Below are 13260 nucleotides of genomic sequence, written 5' to 3'. Positions count from 1 at the left end.
TATGGATGTATTCCATCATCTCCAGGTTTCCGCTTATTGGACATCTTAATCTTAGTTTTGCTTGACTGACTCTCCAGTCAAGGACTCCATTCTTCACCGTGTGTGATCGTCCACAAGGTGGCAGCATCTGAAATTGCTATACTGAGAACCACAGTCGAGTATGTGACCAGCGTGTATATCACGACACATATGCCATTTTACAAGGGCACATAAAGTGAAAGCGTTCAGCTGATGTTCATGTTAGTGTCGTCTCCACCTACCGCAGCACACTCCCTATGCCTGGCAACCCCCTCCACCTACCGCATCACACTCCCTATACCTGGCAACCCCTCCACCTACCACATCACACTCCCTATGCCTGGCAACCCCCTCCACCTACCGCAGCACACTCCCTATGCCTGGCGGCCCCCTCCACCTACCGCATCACACTCCCTATGCCTGGCAACCCCCTCCACCTACCGCATCACACTCCCTATGCCTGGCAACCCCCTCCACCTACCGCATCACACTCCCTATGCCTGGCAACCACCTCCACCTACCGCAGCACACTCCCTATGCCTGGCGGCCCCCTCCCCCTACCGCATCACACTCCCTATGCCTGGCAACCCCCTCCACCTACCGCATCACACTCCCCATGCCTGGCGGCCTCCTCCACCTACCGCATCACACTCCCTATGCCTGGCAACCCCCTCCACCTACCGCATCACACTCCCTATGCCTGGCAACCCCCTCCACCTACCGCAGCACACTCCCCATGCCTGGCGGCCTCCTCCACCTACCGCATCACACTCCCTATGCCTGGCGGCCCCCTCCACCTACCGCATCACACTCCCTATGCCTGGCAACCCCGTCCACCTACCGCATCACACTCCCTATGCCTGGCAACCCCCTCCACCTACTGCAGCACACTCCCTATGCCTGGCAACCCCCTCCACCTACCGCATCACACTCCCTATGCCTGATAGCCCCTCCACCTACCGCGTCACACTCCCTATGCCTGGCAACCCCCTCCACCTATCGCAGCACACTCCCTATGCCTGGCGGCCCCCTCCACCTACCGCATCACACTCCCTATACCTGGCAACCCCCTCCACCTACCGCATCACACTCCCTATGCCTGGCAACCTCCTCCACCTACCGCAGCACACTCCCTATGCCTGGCAACCACCTCCATCTACCGCATCACACTCCCTATGCCTGGCAACCTCCTCCACCTACCGCAGCACACTCCCTATGCCTGGCAACCACCTCCATCTACCGCATCACACTCCCTATGCCTGGCAACCACCTCCATCTACCGCATCACACTCCCTATGCCTGGCAACCCCCTCCACCTACCGCATCACACTCCCTATGCCTGGCGGCCCCCTCCACCTACCGCATCACACTCCCTATGCCTGGCAGCCCCCTCCACCTACCGCATCACACTCCATAACCCTACCATGTCTGTCTTAGGCCTCAAACTGCATGTATTATTTATGCATTTGTCATTATTTTTCTGATTCACTGCCAGGGTGTTTATTTTTTGTAGCTGAATGTATCAGTTTTGTGTCTAATTTCAGAGACTGAGACTTTTATCGTTAGTCCTCATTTTCTACCCTGGTTTGTGGTCTCACTTTAATCCAATCATAGCGCGTCCCCGGTTTATTCCGCCTCTTCCGGCCCGACTGCAGGCTGCCCCTCGGGTGACCTCTCCCGCTTCTGACTGAACACGTCCCCTATAGACACATAGCAGCCCGTGGCTGCTGAGATGTGTCACTGCAAATATTCTCTCCCCTGTCAACAGAAAATGTTTTATTTTTTTTTATCTTCACCTTTGGAAGGAAGTGAGCAAAATTTCTCATTCCAGAAAGGGTGAAATGAAAAGTTTTTTTTAGTTTGGTTTTTCCCTTCTTGCATATTGTTGTTTGTGTGAAGCCAACTGTTATGAAAATAAGCATTACAAGGTGCTTCCTGTTAATGCTGTGTTATTAAAGCAGCCAGCGGTAGACTCTCAGCAGTCAAAGTAAGTATGATTAAAATATAAGTATTGCTAACAAAGTATCAGGACCAGAACAGTACTACTGTTACCATTCAGTATCCCAGCTTAAACACTTTAAGAATCTAGTATCTCTTTTAGATGCTGAATAAATGGCGTTTTAAACCTTATCTTGAACATTTCTAGTATATCAGCAAAGGGAGTATAATATTCAGTAATAGCTAAATACTTTGCATGTTTGATCTTGTAGTGGTGTAGCATGTGATTATTCATCGGTTTTTTGATATTGTAAGTGTTATATAACTGTACAAAAATAACTGGATTCTTTATTCTGCATTTGTTCCGATGTAAACAAGCAGCATGGTGCTGATGAATCACTGGGTAGCGTCAGTAGATTGGAGATGCGTGTTCATGAGGCCTCGTCGCGCCAAAGTGTATTAAATACAGGCGCGTTTGGCGGCCCTGCTAAGTGCCCGGGATGGACGTCGGCCACTGCACCATTATTCAGTTTCATTTTTACAGGCATTGGCATGTGCAGGTTTAAACTGAAGTTACATTAATAGCAGTACCTTAATTTACTTAAGGAGTTTGGAACTGGGCCATATCAAGTGCCAGGATAAATTGCGGGGTGGGGGGAGGGGGGGTTGCTGTCATATTCCCATAAAAGTGACAATTCATTTGTTTTTGGCTCTGATTTTATGCAGTATGAATTTGTGAGCCTCCTATTATGTCGGGTTAAACCCACTTTCCACGTCACTTGTGGGTACAGGGTGAGGGGCAGGCGGCCGCATACCTTAATGGCTCTCATTAGGATGAGAGAGATGAGTCACACCCCCCTCCCCCATCGCCATCTACAACCAGCCATATAAGGCAGGGGGGGTCAAAGGCTTCAGAACAATACACTATATTAAGAGGACAGATGGGATTTATACATGAAGATGGCAATTAAGATGCAGTTTCACAGGGGGAAACGTCCCCGCCTGACAGCCTGCACATCCTCCGAGGGTGTGACCCAATCCGGTGGGCCGCTGCCTTCACGTCACACTGCGCACCTTATTTAAGGACGTCCTACCGGCGGCTGAAAAACGCAGCTTTACTTCCCCTCGAGTCCAGCTTTGTGGAGCTATGGGCATGCTGGCGGGCGTCTGCACAGCATTGCTTGTGATTTACACTTCACAATCACGTAGGAGCATATCCGACAGGCTCCACACACCAGCCTTTCGGAGGGTAATTAATGGTCCCGGCGTCCTCGCGGTAAACGTTTGCTGGCCTCGTGTCTGGCCGCGCTGTTTCCTGCTGAGCTCTGGCCAGCTCACCGCTCGAAGTGTCTCTGCCGCTTGTGGCTTCCGGTTGCCAGGGCTGTGTTCCCGGTAACCGCACTGCAGATTCCCGCATCAGCCTCTCGACCCGACACGCGGCCACACGGGCACAGCAGTGTGGCGTCACACGGGTCTCGCAGTGTCGGATTAGGGAGGGATCTCACAGACCCACACGAATCCCCTGTGAGAAAGCGTGACCCTGGCAGAGCTTATAGTGCATGAAATATGCAAAATCTCAGTTTTTTTGCATTCAGCAAAGCAACAATAGTTCTTTACAGCCAGTGCATACAAAAAATTCCCAGCTTTTTCACGCCTTTCGATGGCTCAAGGTTACGCTGGGAGCTGGGAGCTCCCCGCCTCTATTACCGGCACCGTAAATGTTTCGTTTCGCCCTGCACTTGCTCTCCTTGCATTCCGCTTTGGATCCGTTCCAGGCCCTGGTAGGTCCCATTCAAAGAGCGAGAGCTGAAGGCGGGGCCTTGATGTCCTGTCGGGCTGCCATGGTGACGGAGAGCCTGGGGGGGATGCAGGACGGGGGGAGGAGAGGAAGCAGATGATGGAGGACGGGCTGATTGAGGCGTCGGCTCCGCCTGACCTTCACAGACGAGAGACATCTCCCGTCTTCGTTTTTGCCGTCTGCCTCTGTGAATCCGGCCCGGCTGGACCCGAGCGGAATATTGGGATTTTATTTTTCCTGCTTCAATGATAGCTTTGGGCAAAATGTTCAGCCCAACATCCTTATTAAAACAAAAAGTGAACCTCTTTAGAAGCATGAGTCTGCTCTTGTGTTTTTGTCTTGAAAGCTCATTGCTAAATGCTTTCAGGAACCTCTGTCATTCGGTACAAATTGCCGTTTCCTAAATCAGACATTTGGAGTGTAAAGTCCAAATACAATCGACCATAGAAGCATGTGGGGTTGTTTTACTGCCAGAACTCGCCATGAAAAATACATATTGAATCTGTGAGGATTATTATGTTTTGACACTGTAAACCCTTCCTGGGTAGGGCCTCTGTTTGCTATGTGCTGCATTTATCAGTACAGTGTAGAGGAACTAATTAGGATTTTTAATTATCCTCACAGTTCCAATCTGACGATGTTTACATCTGTGTGACTTGACTTTGATTTCAATTAAATCACTGTAATCTGCTGTGATCGTTACTTAATAATAATGGAAATTGAAAAGTTTCTCATTCTCACTGCAAAATATTCATTTTATATTTCCATTATACTTTGGCTGTTGTGGACATATTTAACCTTCAATCAAGGACCATTTTACCATTTATTGCTCTTCATGACCCTTATAAGTGCATTTTTCTCAGGATTCTTCTCTGAACTTGAACATACGCTCACAAATCTGGATTCTTTGATTTTTTTTTGTTGTAGGTTCTAGAAATTGTAATAGTTCTGCAGAAAGCATAAAACTTATTTTATCATATGCTTTAAAGTCATTATATGCTGTGAAAGGAAAAGTTGAATTAATTGCCTTATTAGATTCAGACAGGCCAAGTGAAATATCTAACTTGAAACTGAATCACATTTAACTTTAATGTGAACAAATATATCATAGGAAAAGTGGAGCTGCAAGCAACATAAAATGGCAGCCGGAGGTAGGGTGGAGGAAGAGATGAATGGATGAGGCTAGAGGTAGGGTGGAGGAGGAGATGAATGGATGAGGCTAGAGGTAGGGTGGAGGAAGAGCTGAATGGATGAGGCTAGAGGTAGGGTGGAGGAAGAGATGAATGGATGAGGCTAGAGGTAGGGTGGAGGAAGATATGAATGGATTAGGCCAGATATAGGGTGGAGGAAGAGAAGAAAGGATGAGGCTAGAGGTAGGGTGGAGGAAGAGATGAATGGATGAGGCTAGAGGTAGGGTGGAGGAAGAGATGAATGGATGAGGCTAGAGGTAGGGTGGAGGAAAAGAAGAAAGGATGAGGCTAGAGGTAGGGTGGAGGAAAAGAAGAAAGGATGAGGCTAGAGGTATGGTGGAGAAAGAAGAATGGATAAGGCTAGAAGTAGGGTGGAGGAGGAGATGAATGGATTAGGCCAGAGGTAGGGTGGAGGAAGAGAAGAAAGGATGAGGTGATTAAGATGGTGGACATCTGCTCTTAGACTTCTATGACATGTAATGTATATCCATCCATCCATCCACAAAAGCAGTACATGGTGCGCCATATCTTGGTGATCAAACAAAGCAGCCCTAAAAATCTCTGAACATATCTGGATTGGGGGGCAATTTAATATACTTTCATGGGGCCCAAAATCTCTAGCGGTGCCCCTGTCTGTGGGCGCCTCTGAATCACTATGGTAACAGCTGACATCATGCTGCCAAATGCAGTGACAGCTCCTTTCATGTTTATTCATCCATTGATTATCTAGACTTATGGTTGCATTGTTTGCAAATAAAGTGATGCCAGATATTAGTGGGACAAATACGTATTTTCTTGGAGAAGAATGGAGCTGGATTCAAAGGACGAAACAAATGAATTAAGACAGCAGATAAATATCAGGATGAATCCTAAGCATCTTGTATTACGTTCGGAAATGTCAGCGTCATGGGCAGAATATTAACTGTTTTCTGCTCATGATAGAACATAGATTTCTCTGTGTAAGCTGCCGTAGATTTAAGTTGCTTTTCATTTTCTGTGCAGAGAATCCTTAAACCCTTAAGCTGGGAAGGAGAGAGCTGGCCCTTCAGCAACGATTTGGTTATCAAAAGCTCCATTATCAACTTGTTCAATTAAAACAAACCTCTGCAGTTCTGATAACAGGCTGATATTATCGGCACATGCTCTGCATTGGCTGAATTTACTATAGAAGTAAATTCAGAGTTTTATTTAAATACAGAATGCTGAATTTTTCCTTTCTGTGGTGAACATACCCTTGGTTCAGACACCGGGTCTGAGAAATTGACTGAATCTCGTGATGGTGTTTAGTGAGGGGATCTTCAATCTATGGTCACTGAAACCAAGTCCGGTTTTATGCCAGAAAGGTGATGAAATCAGGTACCTGCACACCTACAGACAGACTCGGCAGCGAGAGCAGGGCTGGCTGCTCACATGTGGGCGGGGGAATGCGGAACGACAGCCGAACAGACAGAAGTTCCCGAATCCAGCAGGAGTCACCATCCTGTGTGAGTCAGACAGACACCTGAGGATCTTAAAACCTTCCCTTACCAGAAAATCTTTATTTATTTAATTCTTTGTTGTTTGTTTGTTACTTTGGGCTGTCGGCACTCACATGCCTCAGGCTGAGGGCCCCGACAGCCCGTAGGCTAGAGCACTGCCTCTTCCTGTCGTTTCACTCGATGGGAGTGTGTATTAAAGTTACTCAGGTAAGGTGCTGTTTCAGGGGGGTCAGAAAGAGCCCGTCATCATAGATAAACAAACAGACCACGTTGTCTGTATATATTTTTTTATCATTTTGTTATTATCTCTTACTGCAACATTACAAAATATATCCATGCTTAATCTTCAAAAATACACACTATTGTGGGTTTGATATAGATGAGTTATACGTTACACACAGCAGTCAAACTGTCTAACAGAGAAAAACCAGGCAAGTAAAAAAGTGCAAGCATAGAAAATTATGTTTAAATAATCTTGTTGTTGCTGTAACACTGATTTTTATAAAATGTGTTAGTTTATCCATTTAAAAAAATCTAAATTTACCCCAATATTTGCAGTAACTATTCAATATACTCATGTATTTGTTGACTGAACCACTAGCATTCCAGATTCGGCTAATGGAAACCTCATCAACTTAATTATACAAATAAGTTCATCGATTAAGTGAGTGAAACACATGGCTGGGGTACCCCTGAGCAGAGGTTTAGGAACTGAAGTGGTGTTCATCTAGGCATTCCACAAGATATCAGTGACCCTTTAGAGGAGAGAAAAAAATCTTATTGCTTTTTATTGTGTCACTGTTATTTTGCCTACGTTCTAATGTTTTATTTCTGAGCAAATATACACTTTCTACCCAGATAAATAGCTTTAAACATTCTCTGTGTCTGACTTTAGCACAATACTGTATATAACAGCTGAAGGAATTCCTTGTCTCTATATGCACTCAGATATATTCATAGGACTAGCCTGTCTGTGTGCCTCACAGCCCAGGAGGTCATGCCTCCAGCACCACATGACAAGACTTCATTCCAGGGGCCTGTCATCCGGCCTCCCTTGACTGCAGTTCCTCCCAACTGGCTGATCTCACACGGTGGTGAATAATCCTGCCAGCTAATTAACCTGCAGAATGGCGAGGTCATTTAGCCGCACAAGGGCGCACCATGATAACGAGGAGGCCATGAAATGTGCCACACAGAAATAATTACTGATGCCATTGATTTAGAGGGGGGCATACGTTTCCCAGAATGCATCTGTCTACAGCCATATTAACGGTATATAGTGGAATTGTTTGCACAGTTTTCGGACCTTGGATCAAAATTGACGGTGAATAGATCTGCAATTGCCTTTGCTTGATTTAATTGGTCCATTTTAAGAATGCTGCCACGTGTAATAATATTCTTCCTGTCCATTAGTGTTGGCCTCTGCCTTCACGCTCCAGTGATCCACACTCGTTTTGTGGCTGGTCCTTCCGCCATGGATGCCCACGGCGCCTCAGACTTTCCGAACTGAACAGAGCTTGAATTTTCCATTAGAGAATGCTGACAGGGGTGAATACACCAATAACGTAAATAACACTTCAGAGCATGTGATCTCTTCTGCCCCGTGTGGAAAATTAAACAAATTTTAAAGTTTTGCACTCATTTGCCCAAAAATGATCTCTGAAATGATAGACTTCAATGGGAAAAGCAAAACCAAACTCCTCAACTGTACTGTCACAAAGTTAATGATCATTGTTGTAATGAATGATCTGGGAGGGGTGTTAAGTAAGTGGATAAATGACGACTTGAGGCTGTGGGATCAGTGTGTTGGGCCCAGCTAGCTGGCATGGTGCAGTGAGCCTGGCACCAGCACACTGCACTGCGGTTGCTAACCTAACTCTGACCCCCATGCCCCGTGGAGCATGTTGTTTAGTTACAGACTGGGCGGGTGGGGGGGGGGGGGAATGCTAGCCTGACCACCCTGCTGAAATTGGCATGCTTGTTGGTGCCAAATGGGCTGGTTTGAATGTTTTTACTAACGCTGATCCTCTGGGATTTTCACACACAACAGCCTCTAGAGTTTAATCATAATGCTGCGAAAAACCAAAACCGCCCAGTGAGTGGCAGTTCTGCAGCTAGAAATACCTTGTTGATGAGAGAGGTCAGAGGAAAATGGCCAGACTGGTTTGACCTGAGAAAAAGGCTACAGAAACTCAGATAACCACACTGTGCAACTGTGATGAGCATAAGAGCATCCCAGAATGCACAGCACCCCCGCACATCGAACCTTGAGGCATATGGGCTACATCAGCAGAAGACCACGTCAGGTTTCACTCCTGATCAGCCAAAAACAGAAAGCCGAGGTTACAGAAGCTACAGTGGGCACAGACTTACCAAGACTGGACAGACGAAGACTAGAAAACCACCTGGTCTGATTTCTGCTGAGGCATGAAGATGGTGGGGTCAGGATTTGGTGTCAATAGCATGAATCCATGGACCCAAACGGCATGTGTCCACATTCCAGGCTGGATTGCTGCTCTAATGGTGAAGGCAATGTTTTCTTGGCACCCTTTTGGACGTTAATACCAATCCGTCTTTGCTTGAATAACACAGCATATTCACATATTGTTAATGACCATGACCACAATTTACCCAACTTCTAATGGCTATTTCTAGCACGATAAGTCACAAACCAACAGGCATCTCGAGCTGGTTTCATGAACATGGCAATGAGTTTATTATTCTTCAGTGGCCACCGGGTCACCGGATCTGAATCCAATAGATCACCTTGGGGATGTGGTAGAACAGGAGATTCACGTGGATGTGCGGCTGACAAATCTGCAGGCATTAAGTGACGCAATCATGTCTGCATGGACCAGAATCCCAAAAGAATGTTTACAACATCTTGTGGAATCCATGCCACAAAGAATTTTATATAGCTTATGTGAGGAAAATGCTCCCAATGGTGGGAAAACGACAGAGGCTGCCGGATGCAGATGTATAGCGACTCTGTGCCGTGTCTCATGGCCCCGCCCCCACGTGTGTTGCCATGGATACCAGCCATGCCCGGCTCACAATCACTGTTTATCGGCTTGGGGTCGCAGTCATCCGCCCATGATCCTGCAGCGGAGATGCATGACCGCCACGCACTCACAGGTGAGCCCTCCTGTCATTTGTGAAGCTGTTCTTCAGTTTAGTGCATACATCACCTACTTTCAAACACACTGCCTTCAAAACATGCCATTTAACATGGGTACTGATCAGTTACATCATGGAAACCCCAAACCCTGGGGTGGACTTCATTAAAAATGACTCTGGGGAAAGATGCAGCATGTAATTGACAGTATGCAAATAATTACAAAGGCTAATTGTTACTGTATTCGACTGTCGGTAATTGAAGTGCAAATTTACCACATGTTATTATGGCCTTTGATTCTTTTTCCAATGCTGTGCCGCGTGATTTAAAAATCATATCTGTTTTGCATTTTTTAATACGTTGCCTTTTCTTCTGCCTTCAGACTGGGAGTCGCCTGAGGTCATTTTCATGATTTTTTTTTCTATTTAAAACCCGCGCTTTCCTGAAACCCACCAGGCATGTCGCCTTGGGCTGGAAAGTCTGAATCTCTTCTCCAGTGAAAGTTGGAGTTCTCAGAGAAACCCTTCGACTTCTACCAGCTGATTCGGGTGGGGGCGGGGGGGGGGGGGGGGCGTCTGTGGGGGTTCTGCCTGGCTGCACCCTCGTTCCCAGTGCCGTGGAAACGCTCTGCAGTGAATCATTAAGGCCAATTAAAACGTCAATGCCAGCCGCCTTCCTTACATGCCGCCGTGCCGTAATCTCCAGGGAGCAGCCGTGCAAAAAAACTATTTAATTTTCCCGGCAAAAGGGTGGCAGTAAAGTAAGCGCCGTGACCTTTTTACACATTCATAAAACAGAAAGCCCCACAGCGGGGTGGGGGGGGGGGGGTTCACTTAATGTTATAAGCTGCTGTAGTGTTATTTGAAGGGAACGCGGTTTGTGTATGGCTTCCTGGGCAGGGCCACGGGCTGTTCCAGCCGCCGTGCACAGCGCCCTCCGCTGGCTACCGTGAACAGCGTGGCCCGTCGCCCCAGCTGGAATTTCAATGAGCGCTGTGGCCACTCATCACTGTCCTTCACCACCCCCCCCCCCCGGACAGCGAAATGGCCGTACCTTATCTGATGGGGAGAACAGAAAGAGAAGGTGCTTAGAGCGTCGACACGTTCGGGGGGTTAAGAGATTGGGAAGTATAGTAGAAATGTGGGGTGGAGAATAACAAAAACTGAGGTGGCCCCGTGTCTCTGTCCCCCCTCCCCAGAGTGACCTCCCTAGGAGGGGCCCCAGGAGGGCCGGAGCTGCCCTGCCTTCTGTCAGGCCATCAGACCTGCAGGTATAGACCACTAACATGCGGTTGTAGGACAAATGGATAGATTCATATTCTTTTACCCCTAAGCCTGTACAGTCAAGCTCCTTGAAATGACCCCCCCCCCCCCACCCCCAGCACCCTCTAATGGATCATCGACCATCAGCATCATAAGAGGACCACATGCATCATCATTAGCATCGATGCTGAAGGAGCAGCTGAAGCCCAGGTTCAGTTTAAACCCAGGTTCAGTTCAAGCCCAGGTTCAGTTTAAGCCCAGGTTCAGTTTAAGCCCTCGTCATTAATCCACGAGAGGCCTTTGTATGTTTTTGAAACAAACATGCACATTAATACAACACTTTTAGAAATATTTTAAATGCCGGTGTAGAAAGAGGAATTTTCATTACAAAGGACCCGTGACATCAGTGTCACTTTATCCTACTTATAATGGATATGCATTTCTCTGGTAGACAGATCAATACTGACGATTGTGTCAGAGTGTTTGTATTTCATTATAAGGCACTTATTTTGTCACTGATTTCAGATCAGCCTCTGAAGCACGCCAGTCACCAGCAGCTGTGAATGGACCACCATGATTTAAGGATTCTGGTCCAGTCAGACGTTCTGTATCTTTAAGGACTGGCAACCAATGCTGGAGCAGAGCAAGGGTCTTCAAGTCAAGTAATTATTGCCGTAATTAAACAAACTAGCTTTAAGACAGCAGAAAAGCCTGCAAAGAAAGCAAGTCTTCCGATGCCAGAACAAGGGAGTTAAGTACCAAAGCAAACGTTAAATTTAAATTTAAGCAATTTTAAATTTATAGCAATTGCTATAGAATTTTTTCTAAACATAGGCAATTTAAACTCTGCCCTGTGTTGTCTGTATTAATACATAGACATGTGTTTATATTTGTTTGTGTGTGTGTGTGTGTGTGTGTATATATATATATATATATATATATATATATATATATACTGAACAAAAATATAAACGCAACACTCTTGTTTCTGCTCCCATTTTTCATGAGATGGACTTAAAGATCTACAATTCATTCCAGATACACAATATTACCATTTCTCTCAAACATTTCTCACAAATCAGTCTAAATGTGTGATAGTGAGCACTTCTGCTTTGCTGAGATAATCCATCCCACCTCACAGGTGTGCCACATCAAGATGCTGATCTGACATCATGGGTAGTGCACAGGTGTACCTTATACTGCCCACAATAAAAGGCCACCCTGGAATGTGCAGTTTTTTGCTTTATTGGGGGTCTGGGGACTCAGAACCGGTCAGTATCTGGTGTGACCACCATTTGCCTCATGCAATGCAACACATCTTCTTCGCATAGAGTTTATCAGATTGTCAATTGTGGCCTGTGGAATGTTGGTCCACTCCTCTTCAATGGCTGTGCGAAGTTGTTGGATATTAGTGGGAACTGGTACACGCTGTCGTATACGCCGGTCAAGCACATCCCAAACATGCTCAATGGGTGACATGTCCGGTGAGTATGCTGGCCATGCAAGAACTGGGACATTTTCAGCTTCCAAGAACTGTGTACAGATCCTTGCAACATGGGGCCGTGCATTATCTGTCTGAGTGGCTGGTCTCAGACGATCTTGGAGGTGAACCTGCTGGATGTGGAGGTCCTGGGCTGGTGTGGTTACACGTGGTCTGCGGTTGTGAGGCCGGTTGGATGTACTGCCATATTCTCTGAAACGCCTTTGGAGACGGCTTATGGTTGAGAAATGAACATTCAATGCACGAGCAACAGATCTGGTTGACATTCCTGCTGTCCGCATGCCAATTGCACGCTCCCTCAATGCTTGTGGCATCTGTGGCATTTTGCTGTGAGACAAAACTGCACATTCCAGGGTGGCCTTTTATTGTGGGTAGTATAAGGTACACCTGTGCACTACCCATGATGTCAGATCAGCATCTTGATGTGGCACACCTGTGAGGTGGGATGGATTATCTCAGCAAAGCAGAAGTGCTCACTATCACACATTTAGACTGATTTGTGAGAAATGTTTGAGAGAAATGGTAATATTGTGTATCTGGAATGAATTGTAGATCTTTAAGTCCATCTCATAAAAAATGGGAGCAAAAACAAAAGTGTTGCGTTTATATTTTTGTTCAGTGTATATATATATATATATATATATACTACCAGACAAACGTTTTTGCATACCACTTTTCCATTCATTTCATAAACTGCAGATTTTTCCTCATGTTAAACAGTGGAAAGTTGAGTTGAGTCAATTATAGATGAAAAGTGAGATAAAAGAACTTTCCTTTATAATGTGGAAAGAGTATAGTACAGTGCATGTCTGACACCATATTAACTGGTTGCGTGGTGATCGTGATCTAGGCTGTCCTTTAACTTTAAATGCACTAGTTAACTGTTTCATTCCATGAAACAGAGCAGTATTTAATGTCCTGTGTGGAGAGAATGCCTCAAAGTCTCCCTGCTGTTATAAC

The 13260-nt window shown here is 46.2% G+C and overlaps 1 long non-coding RNA gene across 11 annotated transcripts; it reads right to left on the bottom strand.

Annotated features, from left to right (window-relative positions):
- Positions 1-126: 126 nt before the first annotated feature.
- On the bottom strand, positions 127-1547 carry LOC125718187 (uncharacterized). Of its 11 annotated transcripts, none has more exons than XR_007384792.1 (7): positions 1415-1547; positions 1215-1254; positions 1055-1094; positions 856-974; positions 656-735; positions 416-495; positions 250-296 (listed from the first exon to the last, which is right to left on the bottom strand). It is a non-coding gene; the product is annotated as an uncharacterized LOC125718187 (long non-coding RNA). The 11 variants fall into 11 exon arrangements; XR_007384791.1 differs by lacking the exon at positions 1215-1254 and adding an exon at positions 1135-1174; XR_007384794.1 differs by lacking the exon at positions 1215-1254 and adding an exon at positions 336-375 and having other exon boundaries at positions 274-296; positions 1055-1174.
- Positions 1548-13260: the final 11713 nt, after the last annotated feature.

Source organism: Brienomyrus brachyistius, chromosome 22, assembly GCF_023856365.1.
Source record: "Brienomyrus brachyistius isolate T26 chromosome 22, BBRACH_0.4, whole genome shotgun sequence".
NCBI classification, from domain to species: Eukaryota; Metazoa; Chordata; class Actinopteri; order Osteoglossiformes; family Mormyridae; genus Brienomyrus; species Brienomyrus brachyistius.
Note: the sequence above shows the minus strand (reverse complement) of the source record. Positions and strands in the feature narration are given on the sequence as shown.